This window comes from Salmo salar, chromosome 11 (genome assembly GCF_965601325.2).
Source record: "Salmo salar chromosome 11, fSalSal1, whole genome shotgun sequence".
In the NCBI taxonomy this organism is placed as follows: domain Eukaryota; kingdom Metazoa; phylum Chordata; class Actinopteri; order Salmoniformes; family Salmonidae; genus Salmo; species Salmo salar.
Genome location: NC_138301.1, coordinates 106,031,780 through 106,055,111, shown reverse-complemented (window position 1 = coordinate 106,055,111; position 23,332 = coordinate 106,031,780). Strand labels below are relative to the sequence as shown.

The 23,332-nt window shown below is 49.6% G+C and overlaps 1 protein-coding gene across 4 annotated transcripts in view; it reads left to right on the top strand.

Moving 5' to 3' along the window:
- The first annotated feature begins 10,834 nt into the window (after window positions 1-10,834).
- Window positions 10,835-23,332, top strand: part of LOC106563448 (spectrin beta chain, non-erythrocytic 1) — a 110,038-nt gene continuing 97,540 nt past the window's right edge. For all 4 annotated transcript variants that reach the window (XM_045690051.2, XM_014129037.3, XM_082958234.1 and 1 more), the window contains exon 1: window positions 10,835-11,235. The gene's annotated coding sequence lies outside the window, so the exon portion shown is untranslated. The remainder of the gene's footprint in view (window positions 11,236-23,332) is intronic.

Here is a 23,332-nt window from a genome sequence, read left to right as displayed (position 1 = left end):
TGGGGTGGTGAGGTGTGTCAGGTTGGTGGTGGTGAGCTGTGTCGGGGTGGTGGTGGTGTTGAGGTGTGTCGGGGTGGTGGTGGTGAGGTGTGTCGGGGTGGGGTGGTGGTGTTGAGGTGTGTCGGGGTGGGGTGGTGGTGTTGAGGTGTGTCGGGGTGGTGGTGGTGGTGAGAGGTGTCGGGGGTGGGGGGTGGGGTGGTGTGAGGTGGTGTGAGGTGTGTCAGGGTGGGGTGGTGGTGGTGTGAGGTGTGTCGGGGTGGGGTGGTGGTGAGGTGTGTCGGGGTGGGGTAGTGGTTGTGAGGTGTGTCTGGGTGGGGTAGTGGTGGTGAGGTGTGTCTGGGAGGGGTGGTGGTGGTGGTGAGGTGTGGCGGGGTGGTGGTGGTGGTGTGAGGTGTGTCAGGGTGGGGTGGTGGTGTGTCGGGGTGGGGTGGTGGCGGTGAGGTGTGTCTGGGAGGGGTGGTGGTGTGTCGGGGTGGGGTGGTGGTGGGGGTGAGGTGTGGCGGGGTGGTGGTGGTGGTGTGAGGTGTGTCAGGGTGGGGTGGTGGTGTGTCGGGGTGGGGTGGTGGTGGTGAGGTGTGTCTGGGAGGGGTGGTGGTGGTGAGGTGTGGCGGGGTGGTGGTGTGAGGTGTGTCAGGGTGGGGTGGTGGTGTGTCGGGGTGGGGTGGGGTGGTGGTGGGGGTGAGGTGTGGCGGGGTGGTGGTGTTGAGGTGTGTCGGGGTGGTGGTGGTGAGGTGTGTCAGGGTGGGGTGGTGAGGTGTGTCAGGGTGGGGTGGTGAGGTGTCGGGGTGGGGTGGGGTGGTGGTGGGGGTGAGGTGTGGCGGGGTGGGGTGGTGGTGTTGAGGTGTGTCGGGGTGGTGGTGGTGAGGTGTGTCAGGGTGGGGTGGTGAGGTGTGTCAGGGTGGGGTGGTGGTGGTGAGGTGTGTCTGGGAGGGGTGGTGGTGGTGGTGAGGTGTGGCGGGGTGGTGGTGGTGGTGTGAGGTGTGTCAGGGTGGGGTGGTGGTGTGTCGGGGTGGGGTGGTGGCGGTGAGGTGTGTCTGGGAGGGGTGGTGGTGTGTCGGGGTGGGGTGGTGGTGGGGGTGAGGTGTGGCGGGGTGGTGGTGGTGGTGTGAGGTGTGTCAGGGTGGGGTGGTGGTGTGTCGGGGTGGGGTGGTGGTGGTGAGGTGTGTCTGGGAGGGGTGGTGGTGGTGAGGTGTGGCGGGGTGGTGGTGTGAGGTGTGTCAGGGTGGGGTGGTGGTGTGTCGGGGTGGGGTGGGGTGGTGGTGGGGGTGAGGTGTGGCGGGGTGGTGGTGTTGAGGTGTGTCGGGGTGGTGGTGGTGAGGTGTGTCAGGGTGGGGTGGTGAGGTGTGTCAGGGTGGGGTGGTGAGGTGTCGGGGTGGGGTGGGGTGGTGGTGGGGGTGAGGTGTGGCGGGGTGGGGTGGTGGTGTTGAGGTGTGTCGGGGTGGTGGTGGTGAGGTGTGTCAGGGTGGGGTGGTGAGGTGTGTCAGGGTGGGGTGGTGAGGTGTGTCGGGGTGGGGTGGTGGTGGTGAGGTGTGTCAGGGTGGGGTGGTGAGGTGTGTAGGGGTGGGGTGGTGAGGTGTGTCGGGGTAAGGTGGTGGTGGTGAGGTGTGTCGGGGTGGTGAGAGGTGTCGGGGGTGGGGGCTGGGGTGGTGGTGGTGTGAGGTGTGTCAGGGTGGGGTGGTGGTGAGAGGTGCCGGGGGTGGGGGGGTGGGGTGGTGGTGGTGAGGTGTGTCGGGGTGGTGGTGAGGTGTGTCAGGGTGGTGAGGTGTGTCAGGGTGGGGTGGTGGTGGTGTGTCAGGGTGGGGTGGTGTGGTGTGTCAGGGTGGTGGTGGTGGTGGTGTGAGGTGTGTCAGGGTGGGGTGGTGGTGGTGAAGTGTGTCAGGGTGGGGTGGTGAGGTGTGTCAGGGTGGTGGTGGTGGTGGTGTGAGGTGTGTCAGGGTGGGGTGGTGATGGTGAAGTGTGTCAGGGTGGGGTGGTGGTGTGAGGTGTGTCAGGGTGGGGTGGTGATGGTGAGGTGTGTCAGGGTGGGGTGGTGGTGGGGGTGAGGTGATGGTGAAGTGTGTCAGGGTGAGGTGGTGGTGGGGGTGAGGTGTGGCGGGGTGGGGTGGTGGTGTTGAGGTGTGTCGGGGTGGTGGTGGTGAGGTGTGTCAGGGTGGGGTGGTGAGGTGTGTCAGGGTGGGGTGGTGAGGTGTGTCGGGGTGGGGTGGTGGTGGTGAGGTGTGTCAGGGTGGGGTGGTGAGGTGTGTAGGGGTGGGGTGGTGGTGGTGAGGTGTGTCAGGTTGGGGTGGTGGTGGTGAGGTGTGTCGGGGTGGGGTGGTGATGGTGGTGTGGTGGTGTGAGGTGTGTCAGGGTGGGGTGGTGGTGAGAGGTGCCGGGGGTGGGGGGGTGGGGTGGTGGTGGTGAGGTGTGTCGGGGTGGTGGTGAGATGTGTCAGGGTGGTGAGGTGTGTCAGGGTGGGGTGGTGGTGGTGTGTCAGGGTGGGTTGGTGAGGTGTGTCAGGGTGGTGGTGGTGGTGATGTGAGGTGTGTCAGGGTGGGGTGGTGATGGTGAAGTGTGTCAGGGTGGGGTGGTGAGGTGTGTCAGGGTGGTGGTGGTGGTGGTGTGAGGTGTGTCAGGGTGGGGTGGTGGTGTGAGGTGTGTCAGGGTGGGGTGGTGATGGTGAGGTGTGTCAGGGTAGGGTGGTGAGGTGTGTCAGGGTGGGGTGGTGATGGTGAAGTGTGTCAGGGGGGGGTTGTGGTGTGAGGTGTGTCAGGGTGGGGTGGTGATGGTGAGGTGTGTCAGGGTGGGGTGGTGGTGGGGGTGAGGTGATGGTGAAGTGTGTCAGGGTAAGGTGGTGGTGGTGAGGTGTGTCGGGGTGGTGAGAGGTGTCGGGGGTGGGGGGTGGGGTGGTGGTGGTGTGAGGTGTGTCAGGGTGGGGTGGTGGTGAGAGGTGCCGGGGGTGGGGGGGTGGGGTGGTGGTGGTGAGGTGTGTCGGGGTGGTGGTGAGGTGTGTCAGGGTGGTGAGGTGTGTCAGGGTGGGGTGGTGGTGGTGTGTCAGGGTGGGGTGGTGTGGTGTGTCAGGGTGGTGGTGGTGGTGGTGTGAGGTGTGTCAGGGTGGGGTGGTGATGGTGAAGTGTGTCAGCGTGGGGTGGTGAGGTGTGTCAGGGTGGTGGTGGTGGTGGTGTGAGGTGTGTCAGGGTGGGGTGGTGATGGTGAAGTGTGTCAGGGTGGGGTGGTGGTGTGAGGTGTGTCAGGGTGGGGTGGTGATGGTGAAGTGTGTCAGGGTGGGGTGGTGGTGTGAGGTGTGTCAGGGTGGGGTGGTGATGGTGAGGTGTGTCAGGGTGGGGTGGTGGTGGGGGTGAGGTGATGGTGAAGTGTGTCAGGGTGAGGTGGTGGTGGGGGTGAGGTGTGGCGGGGTGGGGTGGTGGTGTTGAGGTGTGTCGGGGTGGTGGTGGTGAGGTGTGTCAGGGTGGGGTGGTGAGGTGTGTCAGGGTGGGGTGGTGAGGTGTGTCGGGGTGGGGTGGTGGTGGTGAGGTGTGTCAGGGTGGGGTGGTGAGGTGTGTAGGGGTGGGGTGGTGGTGGTGAGGTGTGTCAGGTTGGGGTGGTGGTGGTGAGGTGTGTCGGGGTGGGGTGGTGATGGTGGTGTGGTGGTGTGAGGTGTGTCAGGGTGGGGTGGTGGTGAGAGGTGCCGGGGGTGGGGGGGTGGGGTGGTGGTGGTGAGGTGTGTCGGGGTGGTGGTGAGATGTGTCAGGGTGGTGAGGTGTGTCAGGGTGGGGTGGTGGTGGTGTGTCAGGGTGGGGTGGTGAGGTGTGTCAGGGTGGTGGTGGTGGTGATGTGAGGTGTGTCAGGGTGGGGTGGTGATGGTGAAGTGTGTCAGGGTGGGGTGGTGAGGTGTGTCAGGGTGGTGGTGGTGGTGGTGTGAGGTGTGTCAGGGTGGGGTGGTGATGGTGAAGTGTGTCAGGGTGGGGTGGTGGTGTGAGGTGTGTCAGGGTGGGGTGGTGATGGTGAGGTGTGTCAGGGTAGGGTGGTGAGGTGAGGTGTGTCAGGGTGGGGTGGTGATGGTGAAGTGTGTCAGGGTGGGGTTGTGGTGTGAGGTGTGTCAGGGTGGGGTGGTGATGGTGAGGTGTGTCAGGGTGGGGTGGTGGTGGGGGTGAGGTGATGGTGAAGTGTGTCAGGGTGAGGTGGTGGTGGTGAGGTGTGTCAGGTTAGAGGTGGTGTTGGTGAGGTGTGTCAGGGTGAGGTGTGTCAGGATGGGGTGGTGGTGGTGTGAGGTGTGTCAGGGTGGTGGTGGTGGTGGTGGTGAAGTGTGTCAGGGTGGTGGTGGTGGTGGTGTGAGGTGTGTCAGGGTGGTGATGGTGGTGGTGGTGAAGTGTGTCAGGGTGGTGGTGGTGGTGAAGTGTGTCAGGGTGGGGTGGTGGTGGTGAGGTGTGTCAGGGTGAGGTGGTGGTGGTGAGGTGTGTCAGGGTGAGGTGTGTCAGGATGGGGTGGTGGTGGTGTGTCAGGGTGGTGGTGGTGAAGTGTGTCAGGGTGGTGGTGGTGGTGAAGTGTGTCAGGGTGGGGTGGTGGTGGTGAGGTGTGTCAGGGTGAGGTGGTGGTGGTGAGGTGTGTCAGGGTGAGGTGTGTCAGGATGGGGTGGTGGTGGTGTGAGGTATGTCAGGGTGGTGGTGGTGGTGGTGGTGAAGTGTGTCAGGGTGGTGGTGGTGAAGTGTGTCAGGGTGGGGTGTGTCAGGATTACACATAGAATTAGACAAATTAAAATAACTCTGTTATCCTCACACAGCCACAGATGGATCAGCACTTGGTTTTTTATTGTATTTATTATTGAATCTTTATTTTGACAGGGAGTCATGCTGAGACCAAGGTCGCTTTTACACACACCATTACATATCAAACACATCAATATACACTATACACATCAATATTCATTATACACATCAATACATGAAAAGCAAAACACAATCACAGAAAACAAACACAGTCTTCAGAATAATAATTGACTGAAGTTCAAGGATTGCCTATCCACTCTCAGATCTCCCTCCAGCTCAGTCTAAAGGTCTGGGAACCTGAGATTATCGCTAATCGCCTGGCCCTGGAGGTCAGATGAGGTGTAAGTGTGAAGCAGTTATTTCAGTGGCCTCCTGTGATAGAAAATTCTGGATCACTCCGGTTTAGGTGACGGTGAAGAGGGTGAGGATGGAGGGAGACATAGGTTAGTGCTTGGCTGGGGCGGAGTCAATGAACGACAAGACTATTCTAGGAGGATCAGGTTTAGAGTCTGCCGTCCTGATCACTATTTACTAACTAAATACTTACAATAATATTGTGGTAGTAATTGGCTACTCAAAAGCGTAACCTTTTTCTGTGTGCCACTCAAACCGACGAGCAGCAGTGCCTCATCTTTCCTAGCTCTTACATCACATACATGTTGACTTGTATTGATTTGCTTTCTCATATGATCTGCTATGAGCTCCATGTTCTACTGGCACAGTGGTAAAAACGAGAATGATACTGTAGTTGCATAGCAACAGGATCCATGACTGGTTCTCAGTCAAACTGCAGGGATGAAAGTAATGTTGGACGGTAATGACCAACTGGGCACACACTGGTTGAATCAACGTTGTTTCCACATCATTTCAATAAAAAGAAGTTGAACCAACGTGGAATGGACGTTGAATTGACGTCTGTGCCCAATGGGGAGTGAGAAAGACTATTCCTAACAGTATGGAGACCAGGCCAGAGGTGGTGGGTTTGCCTCCATACTGTCTCACTTCTTGTCTTCCATCCCACCTTCCTGTCTTCCATCCCACCATCTCACGGACCAAATAAAGGGTGTGTTCCTCTGCCCAGGCGTGGCTGACGCCTGCCAGATCTTACAACGCCTGGATAGATATTTTAAGTATCAGGTAACCACATCATATGTTATAGCAATCTGTCAGTTGATGACACAATCGATGACGTGGCACGCAACCATTGGTTGATGCATGCAACGTCTGAGCAGGGGAACGTGGCCGTAGAAATAAGCCATGGAGACTACTTTCTTTAAATATTGACGTGATCAAGGCCCCACAGGCACGGCACCTCGTTAGGGTATAATTAGTGAGGTTTGCTAATGAGGAGGAGGTAGCAGATCCCAGTCTGCAGGGCCCAGGGAGGGAGGGAGGGAAGGGGGCGTTAAATATGTGGGGCGGTACTATTGTCACACTATTATACACTCTTTACACGGGGTCACACTTACAGTACACTAATACTCAGCTACACCCACCACTCCTACACAAACACACTGTCTGTACTCAGCTACACCCACCACTCCTACACAAACACACTGTCTGTACTCAGCTACACCCACCACTCCTACACAAACACACTGTCTGTACTCAGCTACACCCACCACTCCTACACAAGTGGAACATACACAAAGGTGCAGTGAATAGTGATGAATGGTTGGGATGGTGAATTTCAGACTGGAAGATAACATAGGAAGGCAGCAACAACTTGTTGCGCTCTATTCTACTGTATCTCAAAAACATGTCCTGGCATAAGAACACATCAGATGTTCATTGTGGGAGTTGTCCTGGAAGCAAGAGCTTGCAGAGGGTGCGTGGAGACGAATGGATCGTTTCAGTTTATCAAGTTCTATTCTACGACGGGCTGATTCTCCTGTGGCCTGATTTAATCATTGCCTCCCTCCACCCACAAGTGTAACAATGCTCTCAAATCAGATCATATCCTGGCAAGATCTCTACTACATCCTCACTCTGAAATGGGATCTCTCTCCGGGCACTTTATTTCACTGCTGAGCCCAAAAGGAGAGCAATCAGGTTAATTATGTGATTGCAACCGGTATATGGACTAAAACGAGAGCATGCATTGTTTGTTGGAAAGCTTGCTTAGTCATCTCAGTTCTTGGTCAAATGTAATTGTTTCATGGCACAGGAAACTAGGATTCAGGCAAATTTTGGGCCCTGTATCTTTTTTTACTTTATATTTTTATATTTAAATGTTTTGGTCCTGGAGCTAAATCCTTAGTTCTGTCATAAACCAGGATGAAAGTCACACTGGCCTCAAAAGGTAAACTGAGAGTAAAGGTCTGTTCTGTCTCCTTCAGTTGTCAGCTATACACACACACCTGACTGATCACATGATTGCACCCAAATACCCATCATGCACCTCTCGGATTAAGCTGCCTATTGAGCCATATTGGCAATTAGGGAGTTAAATGAAGTGAATAAAAACATTTTTCTCCCTTTATTTAACTAGGCAAGTCAGTTAAGAACAAATTCTTATTTTCCATGACAGCCTAGGAACAGTGGGTTAACTGCCTTGTTCAGGGGCAGAACAACAAATGTTTTACCTTGTCAGCTCGGGGATTCGATCTTGAAACCTTTCAGTTACAAGTCCAACACTCTAACCACTAGACTACCTGCTGCCCCAATGTGGTGAAGATAGTGTTTGTTGCAATTTTTTGTGTACTTTATAAAGAAAGTATCTGTGACATATCCACATCAGATCACTAAAGATGGTAAACAAGCAGCTGAATCCTGCCCACACAGCCCAGACCCCATTGAAGGTGACCTAGTTGCAGTCTATGCAGGGAGGGGTCATAAGAGATGTCGGGAGGAGAACCTTCCCAAATACTGTCCATGTATGTCTCTATTTCTCCTATATTCTTTCTTGTATTTTTAGCCACCACCTCCATTTATCCACTTCTTTTACCCCACACAACCCCTCACTCTTCTGCCTCACTAGCAAACACATAGGGTAAGATGGTGAGGATGCACAGCCTGAAACTCACTGCGTGGTGTGTATAAGTGTTGTCGCCCACTGAGCTTCAGGATGTCTTCCTTCCTTAGGAACGTTGATACGTAACCGACCTGCGGCCCTCCCTGATCTCACTGAGTCACGTTGCCGTAGCGATAGTTCTCCTCCTCAATGTCCTGGTTTCATTCTGTCTAATTATTCTCAAAGTTCAAACTAGAACAGCAGGGTGACCTTCAGCAACTAGTTTGGGGAGGCAGGGAGATGTGCTGAGGGGAGGGCAAGAGGGAAGATGAGCAAGAAAGACACCAGAAATAGGCTGGCCGTCCAAGGGAGATTACTCCAAAAAGCAATGGGAGGAATATAAATAACTTTAAGTAGGTCGTATCAACCAGAGAGCAACCCGTTGGATACTGTGTGATATGGTTTTGCTGGAGACTGCAACTTTGCAAGTTTCTCCTTTTTGGTCAGAGGTATGGGGATTTGGGGGTGACAGATGATAGTGCGTTACTTAGCTCTATCTATACCAATAGCACTGCAGTAGAATTTCAACCTCAATTGCTATAAGTAGCCCTTTTTTGTTATATTTCAGTTTAAAGTGATGTACATAAAGTGTAATATTGTGATGCAAACTCAAAATGTAATACATTTCAACTCTATATCTGACATGGTACAGGTGTCTTCTTTTTGTTAAGCCCATAACCATGTGAGTGAGAGCCCTCATTTTGAGGAAGTGTATTCTTCTGGAGTGAATCCTGTGACTGAATCACACATCTGAGATAAGAGCTGTGAGAAAAGGCCAGATGAGGTGGGCCTGATGTTGGGAATTGTAGTAGAGGGCTGTGTGCTTTCTGCCACAGCCTCTCTAGGGTATACTCCCACCCTCCCTCCCTCCCTGTCTCCTCCTGTGTCTCACTCTCTTTATATACTCTACATCCATTTCCTCCCCCTCTCCTGGGGTTAGCTGCAGCAGTTAGGCCCACAGGTGATTGAGGGGCCTAAGCAGCGTGGTGGGCCCTGCAACGGTCAGGGCTGGAGTCACATGCTTCAAATGCCCTGCCTGAGGATGAGATTATCAACTGCACACACACATACACACAAAAACATAGACACACTAATTATGAGAGCAAACCATGTGCTATGATCATGGACAGCAAAATGAAAAGGGTGTGTAAAACAAACCATCTAAGTAACAAACAACAATGATTGATTTTGACTACCCAGACCCCAGCCCATCCCTAACACTCATGATGCCCTTCTCCTCCCGCTCCCCCTCTAGGTCCTGTCCATAGTGAGTGGACAGAGGGGGGTTTAGCTCAAACTGCTGTAATCTGCAGAAAGCACCCCTGTGTAAGCACTGTGCCGACCAGTGTCTGGCTGCCAGTAGCACCCTGATATCCTGCACTCAGCTCTTTCCCTTTGTCACAGTGGATTGTGGATGGGCCCTCTGGTAAAAAGGGGGGGACCAGGTAGGGGTGGGACAGAGGCAGGAATGGAATACTTGTCAAATGCTCTAATTTGTTTCAGTCTATAGCAGAGAGAGAGAGAGAGAGAGAGAGAGAGAGAGAGAGACCTTGGAGGTAGAACAGCATGGTTGTTTAAGGTTGGGACAGTGGAGCCCATGCCCATCTTCTGAAAACATCTGAAATGCTACCTCTTTAAAAAAAAGAAACACACACACACCCCTTCAGATAGATGAGTGGTGGGTCACTCTCTCTGACTCTGTGTCAGTCCTGTTGATGTAGAGGGAGAATCCAGATGGGGAATGTCTAGCCCTGAGGCCTTCCCCTTCTGCCACCCCATCTTCTAAAGCCTGGACAGACTGGTAGATTTGACTCTTCACCACCTGCTATTAGATCTCAGCCCCAGCCCCCTGCCCAGCACAACACACACCAACAGACAACCGTTTGAGTCATCCCTCATCTCCTATTCACTGCACTATAAGGCTGTAATAAGCTTAGAATGGAGAGAAGTGGGAGATAGTTCACTGACATACACAAGGGTCCCATTGACCAACATACCAACACGAGGACGAGGAACAGCTGCCTCCAATTGAAGGTCAAAACAATAAACTAGACATAGAAATAGAAAAACTAGAAAATAGAACATAGAAATACAAAACATAGAACACAACCCAAAAACCCAGACAACACAAAACAAACACACCCCTGTCACGTCCTGACCAAACTACAATAACAAATAACCTCTTTTACTGGTCAGGACATGACAGTGTGCTCCTAGTAGAGTGTGTTCCTAGTAGAGTGTGCTCCTAGAAAGTAGGTGTGCTCCTAGTTGTGTGCTCCTACTATTTGTCAAAAACATAGTTGTGCCATATCTTATATCTTTCACTTTATACATTGGAGCAAGTTCTGCCCCTTGCTGTCTGTCTGCAGTAATTTAAAAACTGGTTGCTCATGTTCTGGACTTGAAAGATTTTCTTAAATACAGTGATATCCTTGCATATACTGCACATAGGTCTCTGTATAATAGTTTTTCTAGCTTTCTTTTGTCATGTTCTGTCCTTGAAAGATGTTCTTAAATACGGTTTGTGTTTCTCATACTGTACATTCACACACTAGTCTATGGAGGTGTACCGCTAATATAGAGCTATATTATTCAGTTTCTATTTCTAAGGAGGTTGGAGGGATAAATTGCCTAAAGTTCCGATTAAAAAACATACTTGCCAGGAGGATCATATTGATGTCGGCTCGTCAGAATGACACGGTTGGGGTTCCAACACGTGAGTCACATGAGCAACTTGTACCCTACCTCACTACACTTGCAGTATTATGCAGGCCTAGCTACAATATTCATCCGCCACCATCAAAAACGTAATGTTTCTCAAGTTCACATTTGCAGAAAGGATACCGTGTATGCATGGGGCCCACAAATGACCCCAATATTTCGACTAATAAACGGAATCTGTAAGATTGGAATCAGCCTGGTATTATGAACCAGTGATAGCACCAGGGACAGCTCCGCTGACAAGGAATCCACGCGCAACCGCTGCTACTGTGTAGAGCCTTTGAGTGTGTCTATACAGTATTTGAATGTGATTGACTGAGAAGGCTCAGCCCCCCACCCTCCCCCTCCCCATCATTCATTATTTTCTTTCTCCCTGTTGAACGAACTGGAGTAGTGGACGACCGTCGGAGGTTAGGAGGAATAGGAAGCTAAGGACATCTCTCTGATGCTGATTTATACATTATTTTTTAGATCCTTTGCGAGTACCAACATTGCTTTACCTTTATCATGTGAGATGCTAGGGCTGCTTATGTTTCGTAACACGCCGTGCTGCACAATCAGCGTGAACAGCTCTTATTCAAGGATGCGGATTTAACAGAAATGCGCTGTCAACTGGGATTTTAAACATTATCATTAACATTGAATTAAGTCACTAATGCTAGTAACCAGAGACTATATGTATGTTAGTGTTATACGTTATCAGTGACGCGGCAAAAATATAGTGAGTCTCCCGCTAACGAAGATAAACAACGAGAACGGGTAAGCGTGATTATTTTTCCTCCAACAACACCACCTCCACCAACCAGCTAACGGTAGCTAGTTAGCAAACATGGGCAAATCCTAATATTCAGGTAAAGACGTTATTGGGATGCCCTTTTTAAAATGGCACATTATTTACAAATATATTATCCATACAGTAATAAAACATTGGCTCTCAAATTGACTAGCTAACAAGGTATCTTCTATTGGCCACTTCGCCATGCTGTGTGTTGACTGGCTTTGTTTGAGTCGGTGTCTGCCAGTTAGCTTGATGACTAGCTAGCTCCTCTTGTCCTCTCTGTCTCGACCTGCCTGGGTGTCACTATCTGATGTCCCGGTGAACATGACATTAGCCAACGTAGCCGACTCGCTCTCAATAAATGTTTCGTTTCATACCTGACCCTCAACATTCATATACGGTGCTTATATTAAACGTTTTCATTAAATGTGTGTACACCTTTGTAAATATTCTGCTGGACGAGCTTCATAGGAGTTTTGAAATGTCATTCGTAGTTATGGGTAACCCTGGCTTTTGTCTCATGAGGCCAAACAAACAGCACGATAATTATTATCTGGGGGCACCCAGGTATCTGCTGCTGGCTCACTATTGCACTGTTATATGCCTGTGGATATTATAAACTATGAACAATTTCATTATTTGCAAGATAGCTGGCCTGCCTGCTTGTTAAGTCTATATATATATATATATATATACTGAACAAAAATATAAACGCAACGATTTTCCCGAGTTTCAGTTCATTTAAGGAAATTAGTCGATTGAATTAAATTCATTAGGCCCTAAACTATGGATTTCACATGACTGGGCAGGGGTGCCAGGCCCAGCCAATCTGAATGAGTTTTTCCCCACAAAAGGTTTTTATTACAGACACAAATACTGGTGCATATGGAACATTTCTGGGATCTTTTATTTCAGCTCATGAAACATGGGACCAACACTTTACAAGTTGCGTTTATATTTTTGTTCAATGTATAATGCTTAAGTGGTTTATTGATGTCCACCTCCTTCCGTCAAGTTTTTTTTCCTGGACAGAGCCATTGTTTCCTGTATGAAGAGCATCAGTTTAGAAGCATGCAGTAGCGTAAATAAGATAATGTTATGAAAACACCATATTTATGATTTAGTAGGAAACTAAACCTGTGTTTTGTCAGCTAAATTCTAGTCACCATTTGAGGTATGATTATGACTGTATGACCACCTATGGTGAACCTTTATGGACCAACAGCAAAAAATACCTTATAGCAAAGCTATCCTATATCTTTCAGAAGCATACCTTTGGGGTCCCAAGCCTAGACAGACCAACTATTTTCTACTCTAACAGTTTTATGAGTACAGTATTGTGTAATCTAGATGGCTGTAGCCCAGCCGTTGGTGTTGGCTTGTTCAAGATTTGTGAAATGAAATGTTTACGTGGTGCATCACTGAGCCTAATTGCCAATGTTTCTTATGTTTGATAGCATTTTAGAATTTATAACTAGCTTGTAGGTAGGCTGTTGGTAACCTGTTTATTCAATACATTTACAGGCTTTTGTTGAGAGAGCTAGTGACTACTTCAGATCTGTTGATAGGCTATTGGACGGATGAGTGTCATCCTGTTGTTGCCTACCCAGGGTGGATGAGGAATGGATGGATGGTTGGAAATCACTAGCTGTGGGCCCCCCATAGTGCTGATGCTCAAAATCCCTCCTATACAAGCTTGTTTCAACTCCTGCCACTCACAGGATCATTGTGCTACAGTCAACTACATTTTCCATATGTTATTGTCCTTATCAGATGTGCAGGGTCGTCACTCGTCATTAGTTAACACAGCCAGAAAGTCATAAATCCCAGCTATTTCTCTCATTAAAATCTGATTTTAAACAGAACCCTAACCTTAATCCAAACATTTGCTACACTGCTAACCTCATGCCAAACCTTTAATTAAGACCAAAAAGCACATTTACGTTTTCATGAATTTTAACGATGTAGGCACTTTGTGGCTGGGTTAACTAGTGGGAACCAATGTGCAGGTCTTGAGGCAACAATTACTAATTTTAAACAAAGTACAGACTTCAGTCTGCCATTGAGATAAAAGGCAAATAGCCTACAGTTTTCCCTTTCTGTTTCGGCCTATTCTTCGGTTTTAGAATTTGGTGGTTGAATCAACTCGAGCACCTCTTGATATTTGAGTGTTGCTCTCAGCCTCTTCAGCAGGATTCATTATAATCTGCTCAATGAAGATTGTTGTTCTGACATCATCTCAAGTTTATTTTTTTTAAAGATTGAATGTGGATGTACCAATGTGTGGTCAATAGTCCACAATCACAGCAAATTTAAACACATTGAAGAGGTTAAGAGATGGAGAAAACATGAATACCTGCAGGCGTAGACTACCTGAGGACAGAGTGATGTCCTCCTGGTTGGGTTTTGTATTGAGTCATTGGTTCACTGGGCTTTCCATAATGCTTCAATAAATTGTCCTTTATAATTACTTTACACTACTCATCTCTACTTGTCTACTCTACATGATGCTCATTGACTAGAGGGATTCATTTTCAAGACCCTTGATATCTACTGGAGCCTCTTGGGTGTTCCATGGTCTGTCATAGAGTTGCTATCTACTGGAGCCTCTTGGGTGTTCTATGGTCTGTCATAGAGTTGATATCTACTGGAGCCTCTTGGGTGTTCTATGGTCTGTCATAGAGTTGATATCTACTGGAGCCTCTTGGGTGTTCTATGGTCTGTCATAGAGTTGATATCTACTGGAGCCTCTTGGGTGTTCTATGGTCTGTCATAGAGTTGATATCTACTGGAGCCTCTTGGGTGTTCTATGGTCTGTCATAGAGTTGATATCTACTGGAGCCTCTTGGGTGTTCCGTGGTCTGTCATAGAGTTGATATCTACTGGAGCCTCTTGGGTGTTCTATGGTCTGTCATAGAGTTGATATCTACTGGAGCCTCTTGGGTGTTCCGTGGTCTGTCATAGAGTTGATATCTACTGGAGCCTCTTGGGTGTTCTATGGTCTGTCATAGAGTTGATATCTACTGGAGCCTCTTGGGTGTTCCGTGGTCTGTCATAGAGTTGATATCTACTGGAGCCTCTTGGGTGTTCTATGGTCTGTCATAGAGTTGATATCTACTGGAGCCTCTTGGGTGTTCTATGGTCTGTCATAGAGTTGATATCTACTGGAGCCTCTTGGGTGTTCCGTGGTCTGTCATAGAGTTGATATCTACTGGAGCCTCTTGGGTGTTCTATGGTCTGTCATAGAGTTGATATCTACTGGAGCCTCTTGGGTGTTCTATGGTCTGTCATAGAGTTGATATCTACTGGAGCCTCTTGGGTGTTCTATGGTCTGTCATAGAGTTGATATCTACTGGAGCCTCTTGGGTGTTCTATGGTCTGTCATAGAGTTTATATCTACTGGAGCCTCTTGGGTGTTTGTCTCCCACATCATCTGTCCAGTTATCCAAGGCAGGCAGGAGTTTTGCTACTCTGGATAGAGTGAGTGAGCGACGGGGGTTGGAATATTTTACAAATTGTGGACACATCCTTATTTTTTCTGGAGTCTCTGGAGTCCATGCTGGGCTTGTGAAATTCCTCCTTCCCAGTTTTACTGTAGCTTGGAGAAGTCTGTTAGAGCTCCTTTGAGCCATCTCAAGTAAAGAAGCAACAATCTGTCCAACTGATAGGGTGCACATTGCCTTAAATGGAAAATGGCCTGAGGTTCAGAGCTGGTACATGGTGTATCCTGAGCTCAGGCTGAATGACTGTAGGGAAATCTGATGAATGAGCCCATATTAGAATCCGTGAGTTTCTCAGTGACTGTGATTAGGCTAAAGGTCTGTTACCCAAGTGGAGAGCCAACCCTGGCCCTGACCTTCCCTATAGGTCTCATGACCCGGGCCCTGTGGTATTTGTGTTGACGGTCACAAGACTGTGAAGGAGTGCATTGGAGCACATCCCATGACTGACTTCTGCCAGTTTGGCTAAATTACTAATTCAAACACAGTACAATAAGGGAGGGTGATAGAGAGGATGAGAGTAGTGAGCTCACTGGTTTAAAGACCATAGGTTCTGTCAAAGTGACAGTCCATATAGGGCCATATAACAGATGTCTATTAAAGAGCGAGGGTGCTTTCAAGGTTTGTAATTGCATTGTGGTGGGTCAGGCCACAAAGAAATTGGCACTGATTGGCCTATATGAAAAATACTGAAGTCAAGATCAAACAAATAGCTTCACACTAAACTTGACTCCTGTATTGGAATGTAGCCTAAATGCCCAACTCCTGGCCAGTCACTATATAATTAGCCTATTGCACAGTCATGTCATTTCTGTTACCCACTGTAGAGCAATGAATGATAGCTTCAGTTCGGGCTGGGCGATAAATTCCAATTAATAGAATTTGATATATGTTTTCACGCGATATTCCAAATGCCTGTATCACAAGAAACAATGTTTTGCTGTTTATCGTTTTTATGAGCGTTTGTCTGCTTGGTCTCGTGTTGTATTTTTTGTCTAGTCTCTTTTGGTGCTGTGTGCACCTCCCCATTTACACCAGAGATCTGTAAATAATGAAGAGATGCACCTCCCCATTTACACCAGAGATCTGTATATAATGAAGAGATGCACCTCCCCATTTACACCAGAGATCTGTATATAATGAAGAGATGCACCTCCCCATTTACACCAGAGATCTGTAAATAATGAAGAGATGCACCTCCCCATTTACACCAGAGATCTGTATATAATGAAGAGATGCACCTCCCCATTTACACCAGAGATCTGTATATAATGAAGAGATGCACCTCCCCATTTACACCAGAGATCTGTAAATAATGAAGAGATGCACCTCCCCATTTACACCAGAGATCTGTATATAATGAAGAGATGCACCTCCCCATTTACACCAGAGATCTGTATATAATGAAGAGATGCACCTCCCCATTTACACCAGAGATCTGTAAATAATGAAGAGATGCACCTCCCCATTTACACCAGAGATCTGTAAATAATGAAGAGATGCACCTCCCCATTTACACCAGAGATCTGTATATAATGAAGAGATGCACCTCCCCATTTACACCAGAGATCTGTATATAATGAAGAGATGCACCTCCCCATTTACACCAGAGATCTGTATATAATGAAGAGATGCACCTCCCCATTTACACCAGAGATCTGTATATAATGAAGAGATGCACCTCCCCATTTACACCAGAGATCTGTATATAATGAAGAGATGCACCTCCCCATTTACACCAGAGATCTGTATATAATGAAGAGATGCACCTCCCCATTTACACCAGAGATCTGTATATAATGAAGAGATGCACCTCCCCATTTACACCAGAGATCTGTATAAAATGAAGAGATGCACCTCCCCATTTACACCAGAGATCTGTATATAATGAAGAGATGCATCTCCGACCTGTCGATGGGAGTCGTTGTCCCAACGCCTGGAAGGCAGGCGACAAGCTTAGGTCCAAAATAAGCCTGTAGAAACGCATTGGGCTTATTTTGGACAGATTTTAGTGAGAGTGATACCTAGGGTTCACACACCAAGCCCCTCCCCCTGCCTCTCACACCAACACATCTTCCTCTCTGACAAGTGGTCTCAACTCGCTATTTCAATTTGAGGTTTGGTCCAACAGAATGGGTCATATGGACACTGAAACACAGAGATTATTTTACTGTAAAAGAGAAGTTACCTTTTCGAACTCTACCCTTTTTATGTCTCAACTACTCACATTCCACACAGAACAGACACTACTAAAACAGGAGAATCAATGAACATTGACTCTGCAAAATGAATGCTCAGTTTGTGGTGCGCTGCATTGGGGTACCGCTAGCATCATTTTATTCAAAGACTGTTATACTAGCTGTCTAGTCTGTGTTTTATACATGTCCAATAAACATAAAACACAATTATTAGCAACTCATTCTCATTTTGAAAAATAAGGTAGGCCACTTGATTTCAACATCTGAACAAAGTGGACAGGCTAACAGGCTGTTCAAACCGTTGGAGACCGACAGAGGGGTATGTTAATAACAATTCAACTGTTCTACCTTGTTAGCTAGTAAATAGATCCAAGTTGGCTAAACTTGAAATATAAAGATTAGCTGGCTAATCACTCGTACCTGGGCTTGAGAGATTGTTGATGAGACCTGTGTTCATTTTCTATATCCTAATGCATGTTACAAGAAGTTAGTCATTATTAGTGAATGTGCATTATGCATGGTTCTGGTTACATTTGTAACAAAAAATGGCATTTAATAGACTTGAAAGCCAGATCAGTGACTATTGCAAAAAAAAACAGGTTGAACTATTTTGATAAAATCATTTAATTATTAGTGGGTCTATGGTTCGAATTCAGGCTGTATCCTAACCGGCTGTGATTTGGAGTCCCACAGGGCTGCGCACAATTGGGCCAGCATCATCCGGGGTAGGCCGTCATTGTAAATAAGAATTTGTTCTTAACTGACTTGCCTAGTTAAATAAAGGTTATGGTTGTGGAAGGCTTATATTTAGCCTAGATATAACTTCACAAGCCCTGAATTCATTAGATTATTGCTGACTGTTTCAAATGTAGTGTATTTGACCTTTAATTGTATAACAACGCATATTTAGAGAAAACATAAAAAAAACGACATATACAGTACCAATCAAAAGTTTGGACACCTCAAATATAAAATATATTTAGATTTGTTTAACAATTTTTTTGGTTACTATTTGATGCCATATGTGTTATTTCATAGTTTTGATATCTTCACTGTTATTCTACATTGTAGAAAATAATACAATTAAAGAAAAATCTTTGAATGAGTAGGTGTGTCCATACTTTTGACTGGTACTGTATGTTGTGAATTGCTCGTAAGTTAGAAATAAAATTGAGATTTGATTTTTAGGTCATATCGCCCAGCCCTACTGTAGCTTCAGTTATTGCTTGTCCCATGTGGAGAAATGTCTTGAGCGATTGTCCATGATTATCCAGGTCCGTCCTCTACAATATTGATCTGCTCCGTTCTCTGGGCATTTCATACATTTCAGTTGACATTCTGTGGTTGTAGCCGTCATGGTCTTGCAACTTTTTGCTAAAAGGTGTTCCATATTAAACACAAATGACTTGGAGCTAATCACAAATGGGAAAATAGGCCTGATGAGTGAGAGTGAGTCTCCGGTGAGTCATGGTCACATTACATGACATGTATAGGAACTGTCGTTTGTGTGGCTATGTCTGAATCTCTGTTCCAGTGTATTGAGCTTGTAGTATATTATTCCTGTAGAGGAGGTGGGCGTTCTATATAGAAGAAGGTATGTGTGTGTGTTCCATGGGTGAACGCATGACGTGGGTGAGCAGCAATGGCATGATCACTGTCGTTGAATGAGTGAATCAATCTGGCTAATGAGAGAGGGTTTTGAATGGTCACTGATGGGAAAATGAAACAGATATTTGATGGAGAGATGAGTTTGGGTGTTAGAGGTGCTGAAGTGATTGAGTTGAATAGGAGAGTATGTCATGGAGAGGGTGATCTCTGATGTGTGTGTGTGTGTGTGTGTGTGTGTGTGTGTGTGTGTGTGTGTGTGTGTGTGTGTGTGTGTGTGTGTGTGTGTGTGTGTGTGTGTGTGTGTGTGTGTGTGTGTGTGTGTGTGTGTGTGTGTGTGTGTGTGCGTGCGGAGGACTCCGTGTTGGTGAGCAGGCTGCGGGGGGGGATGCAGGCGCTGGGCGCTGGAGTGTTTGATGAATGTGATGTTACAGGTTGACAATAGGCCACCGCTACCCTATTCAACAGAGCATTCAGGCCTGGATCAGCCTCTCTGTGATGGCCCTGTGATACATGTCTGTCTCAGGCCGCCTCATTTCTGCAAACAGGAAAGGCGCAAGCTTCTGGCCCCTGTCTCTGCTGACTCCTCCATTGTGTGGGGCCACTGTGGCGGAATAGGCTTTGTGCTGGGCTTTTTGGGGATCTCACCCCCATCTCTGTTCTACCCCATCTGAGCCTGACTGACAGGAGGACATGGAGCCAGAGAGGGGTTACCCCCCCAGGAGAGGAAAGGCCATCAGCTGATGTGAAGTGTGTAGAGGGGGGGTTGCTGCAGTGATTAACATTCCTGTTGATTAGCATATAGTCATAGAGAAATTCTATCATCCAGTGCAGTGGGGGGTTGGTCTGGGCGGCCATGCAGCTCCGGGACTGGTAGAACTAAATGATTTGATCAGCAGTGTGTGTGTTATTAAAGGCGTCCACATGCTTCCCATCCCAAAAAGTTCGTAACAGTTCATTTTGTGATATTTTTGTTAATTTTGGTTTTCGGCAAAAAAAGCCACATTTCGGTAGCCGAAGTCTACGCCCCTTCGTCATTGGTTAACCTAGGGATTCTTCAATTAAGTGTTTGTCATTAAACTATTGACGTGTTTTTATGCACATTTTTCCACATGAGAAATACGTTCACCAAACGTCTTCGTTTGATGTAAAATTGCGCGAGTAAGATCTCTGCAAAAATGTATTGAGTTATCTTCGATTAATTTTGACTATCTTGGGGAAGTGGCTACGGCGTCTCAAGATGGACAAACAGTACTATACAAGCGAAGGTCTTTTAAGGGAGTATGCGAATACACTCATTTGGTTTGACCAGTCGAGTTCGGCTAGGCGCCAGCCAAACCAAAGCATGCTAAAGGCTTAAGACTCCCTGTATTCTCTCTGCCTGTCTTGAAAAAGGGAGCTAAAGAATTGTTGTGCTGGAGCTTCTAGCTCCTGTCTGTCTTGGTGAGGGAGTGTGGCTCCATCCCCCTGGTGTAGGGTTGCCTGCGTGCCCGTCTGGCATGTTGTGCACTGGGCTAATTCCATCCAGGCGACTGTGATGGGCTCCATTTCTCCCTCTCCCTGATTATCTGGGAAAACAGACCAGCTAAGGAGGAAAGCAGGTCAGGGAGGGGAGAAGGGAAGGGGGGAGAAGGGAAGGGGGGAGAGTAGTGATTGAGACAAAGAGACGTGGCAGTGATGCTGCTTTCTCTGTCCTGCTTTACCTCGGAGCTCGCATCATTCTCCTGAAAGTGATGCCCTCTCCTCTCCTGGTGTCTGGCTGGTCAGAGGCTAGGCGGGCCTCTCAACGCAGCACAGCTCAGAACCCCAGAGGTGTTTCTGAATGCCTTGTTTTCATGTTTGGCATTAGTAAAGAGCTATTCATCTGAACCACCGCACAGACATGCCCCCTTACATTATGTTTGTGTTGTATGTGTCGCGTGTTTGACAGGGGAATGGGCAGGAGCTTCACAGTTTTTGTTGCCACCAAACACACCAGCCTTCCTCCAATTCTAGAAAGAATAGCCTGTTTCCTACTAACTGTTACGCCTAAAGCAGGGTTTTTATATTGGGGATTATCTTGTGGGCAGCAGAGCAGGATGAGAGCTTTGGGAGCGTTCCTCCCTCTCCTGTCTCAAATTATTCATTCATTCATTCATTCTGCTCAGCATGGCAGGAAGAGACTACTTCTCTCATGTTCCAGTGCTGCTGTGTCACAACACTAGCAATTCTATCTCCAAATATGTAGCCTGCTTTATTACAGACGTATTACCCCTTAATAATACCCTTATTGATAAAGGATTTCTAAGAGCCATTATTGTATAATTTCACATCTTTCAGAGTCCCATTACAAAAGGATATCCTGTTTTTCATGGTGTATAGGAGAGTTCTACAGGGCTCAGTGTCCTAGTCCTCCACCATCTTAGCCCCCCATTCCAGCTGTGACATCTTGTTGGTTTGATTATGACCACTACACTGTGTGTGTGTTTGTTTGCCCTCTGATGCCTCTGTTAATTAAAGGGTCACAAGGTGATTATCCAGGTCATATTGTAGCACGTTAAAGGAAAACTCCACCCAAAAACAATCCTTTCTGTTTCATTAGTCCATTGTTGATATAGTCCCAACATGTTTTTCATGTCAGCTATCAACTTTTCAAGATATATAACTTTCGAAGCCGGTATGATGCATTTTGCCTCATATAATGCAATGTTTTTCATCATATGATGCAAAATGCATCTTACTGGCTGTATTTCTGTCTTTGAAACAAATACCAAAAGATAGTTTTTGGGTGAAATGTTCCTTTAATTAAGGACAACCATGACAAATGTAGTAAATCATCCATTATTTGAGTTTAGGGGTCAAAGGTTTGTCCCATAAATCCACTGCAGCGGCTCGGCAGACGTAAACATGCTCAGGCACCATAATGGCTATCAACACGAGGCAGGCGCTCAATGAAGGGGAGGAGGAGAAGAGAGGATGGGGCCCGGGGTAGAGCTAGGGGAGAGGAGGACTAGGGGAGAGGAGGGGGGGCCGGGTAGGGCTAGGGGAGAGGAGGGGGGGCCGGGGTAGGGCTAGGGGAGAGGAGGGCTAGGGGAGAGGAGGACTAGGGGAGAGGAGGGGGGCCGGGGTAGGGCTAGGGGAGAGGAGGGCTAGGGGAGAGGAGGGGGGGCCGGGTAGGGCTAGGGGAGAGGAGGGGGGACCGGGGTAGGGCTAGGGGAGAGGAGGGCTAGGGGAGAGGAGGACTAGGGGAGAGGAGGGGGGCCGGGGTAGGGCTAGGGGAGAGGAGGGCTAGGGGAGAGGAGGGGGGCCGGGGTAGGGCTAGGGGAGAGGAGGGCTAGGGGAGAGGAGGATTAGGGGAGAGGAGGGGGGCCGGGGTAGGGCTAGGGGAGAGGAGGACTAGGGGAGAGGAGGATTAGGGGAGAGGAGGGGGGCCGGGGTAGGGCTAGGGGAGAGGAGGACTAGGGGAGAGGAGGGGGGCCGGGGTAGGGCTAGGAGAGAGGAGGGCTAGGGGAGAGGAGGGGGGCCGGGGTAGGGATAGGGGAGAGGAGGACTAGGGGAGAGGAGGGGGCCGGGGTAGGGCTAGGGGAGAGGAGGACTAGGGGAGAGGAGGGGGGCCGGGGTAGGGATAGGGGAGAGGAGGACTAGGGGAGAGGAGGGGGGCCAGTGTAGGGCTAGGGGAGAGGAGGGGGGCCGGGGTAGGGCTAGGGGAGAGGAGGGGGGCCGGGGTAGGGCTAGGGGAGAGGAGGGGGGGCCGGGGTAGGGCTAGGGGAGAGGAGGGCTAGGGGAGAGGAGGACTAGGGGAGAGGAGGGGGGCCAGGGTAGGGCTAGGGGAGAGGAGCGGTGGTAGGGCTAGGGGAGAGGAGGGCTAGGGGAGAGGAGGACTAGGGGAGAGGAGGGGGGCCAGGGTAGGGCTAGGGGAGAGGAGGGCTAGGGGAGAGGAGGGGGGCCGGGGTAGGGATAGGGGAGAGGAGGACTAGGGGAGAGGAGGGGGGCCAGTGTAGGGCTAGGGGAGAGGAGGGGGGCCGGGGTAGGGCTAGGGGAGAGGAGGACTAGGGGAGAGGAGGGGGGCCGGGGTAGGGCTAGGGGAGAGGAGGGGGGGCCGGGGTAGGGCTAGGGGAGAGGAGGACTAGGGGAGAGGAGGACTAGGGGAGAGGAGGGGGGCCGGGGTAGGGCTAGGGGAGAGGAGGGCTAGGGGAGAGGAGGGGGGCCGGGGTAGGGCTAGGGGAGAGGAGGGCTAGGGGAGAGGAGGACTAGGGGAGAGGAGGGGGCCGGGGTAGGTCTAGGGGAGAGGAGGACTAGGGGAGAGGAGGACTAGGGGAGAGGAGGCCTAGGGGAGAGGAGGGGGCCGGGGTAGGGCTAGGGGAGAGGAGGGCTAGGGGAGAGGAGGGGGGCCAGGGTAGGGCTAGGGGAGAGGAGGGCTAGGGGAGAGGAGGGGGGCCGGGGTAGGGCTAGGGGAGAGGAGGGCTAGGGGAGAGGAGGACTAGGGGAGAGGAGGGGGGCCGGGGTAGGGATAGGGGAGAGGAGGGCTAGGGGAGAGGAGGGGGGCCGGGGTAGGGCTAGGGGAGAGGAGGGGGGCCGGGGTAGGGCTAGGGGAGAGGAGGACTAGGGGAGAGGAGGGGGGCCGGGGTAGGGCTAGGGGAGAGGAGGGGGGCCAGGGTAGGGCTAGGGGAGAGGAGGGGGGTAGGGCTAGGGGAGAGGAGGGCTAGGGGAGAGGAGGGCTAGGGAAGAGGAGGGGGGCCAGGGTAGGGCTAGGGGAGAGGAGGGCTAGGGGAGAGGATGGGGCCCGGGGTAGGGCT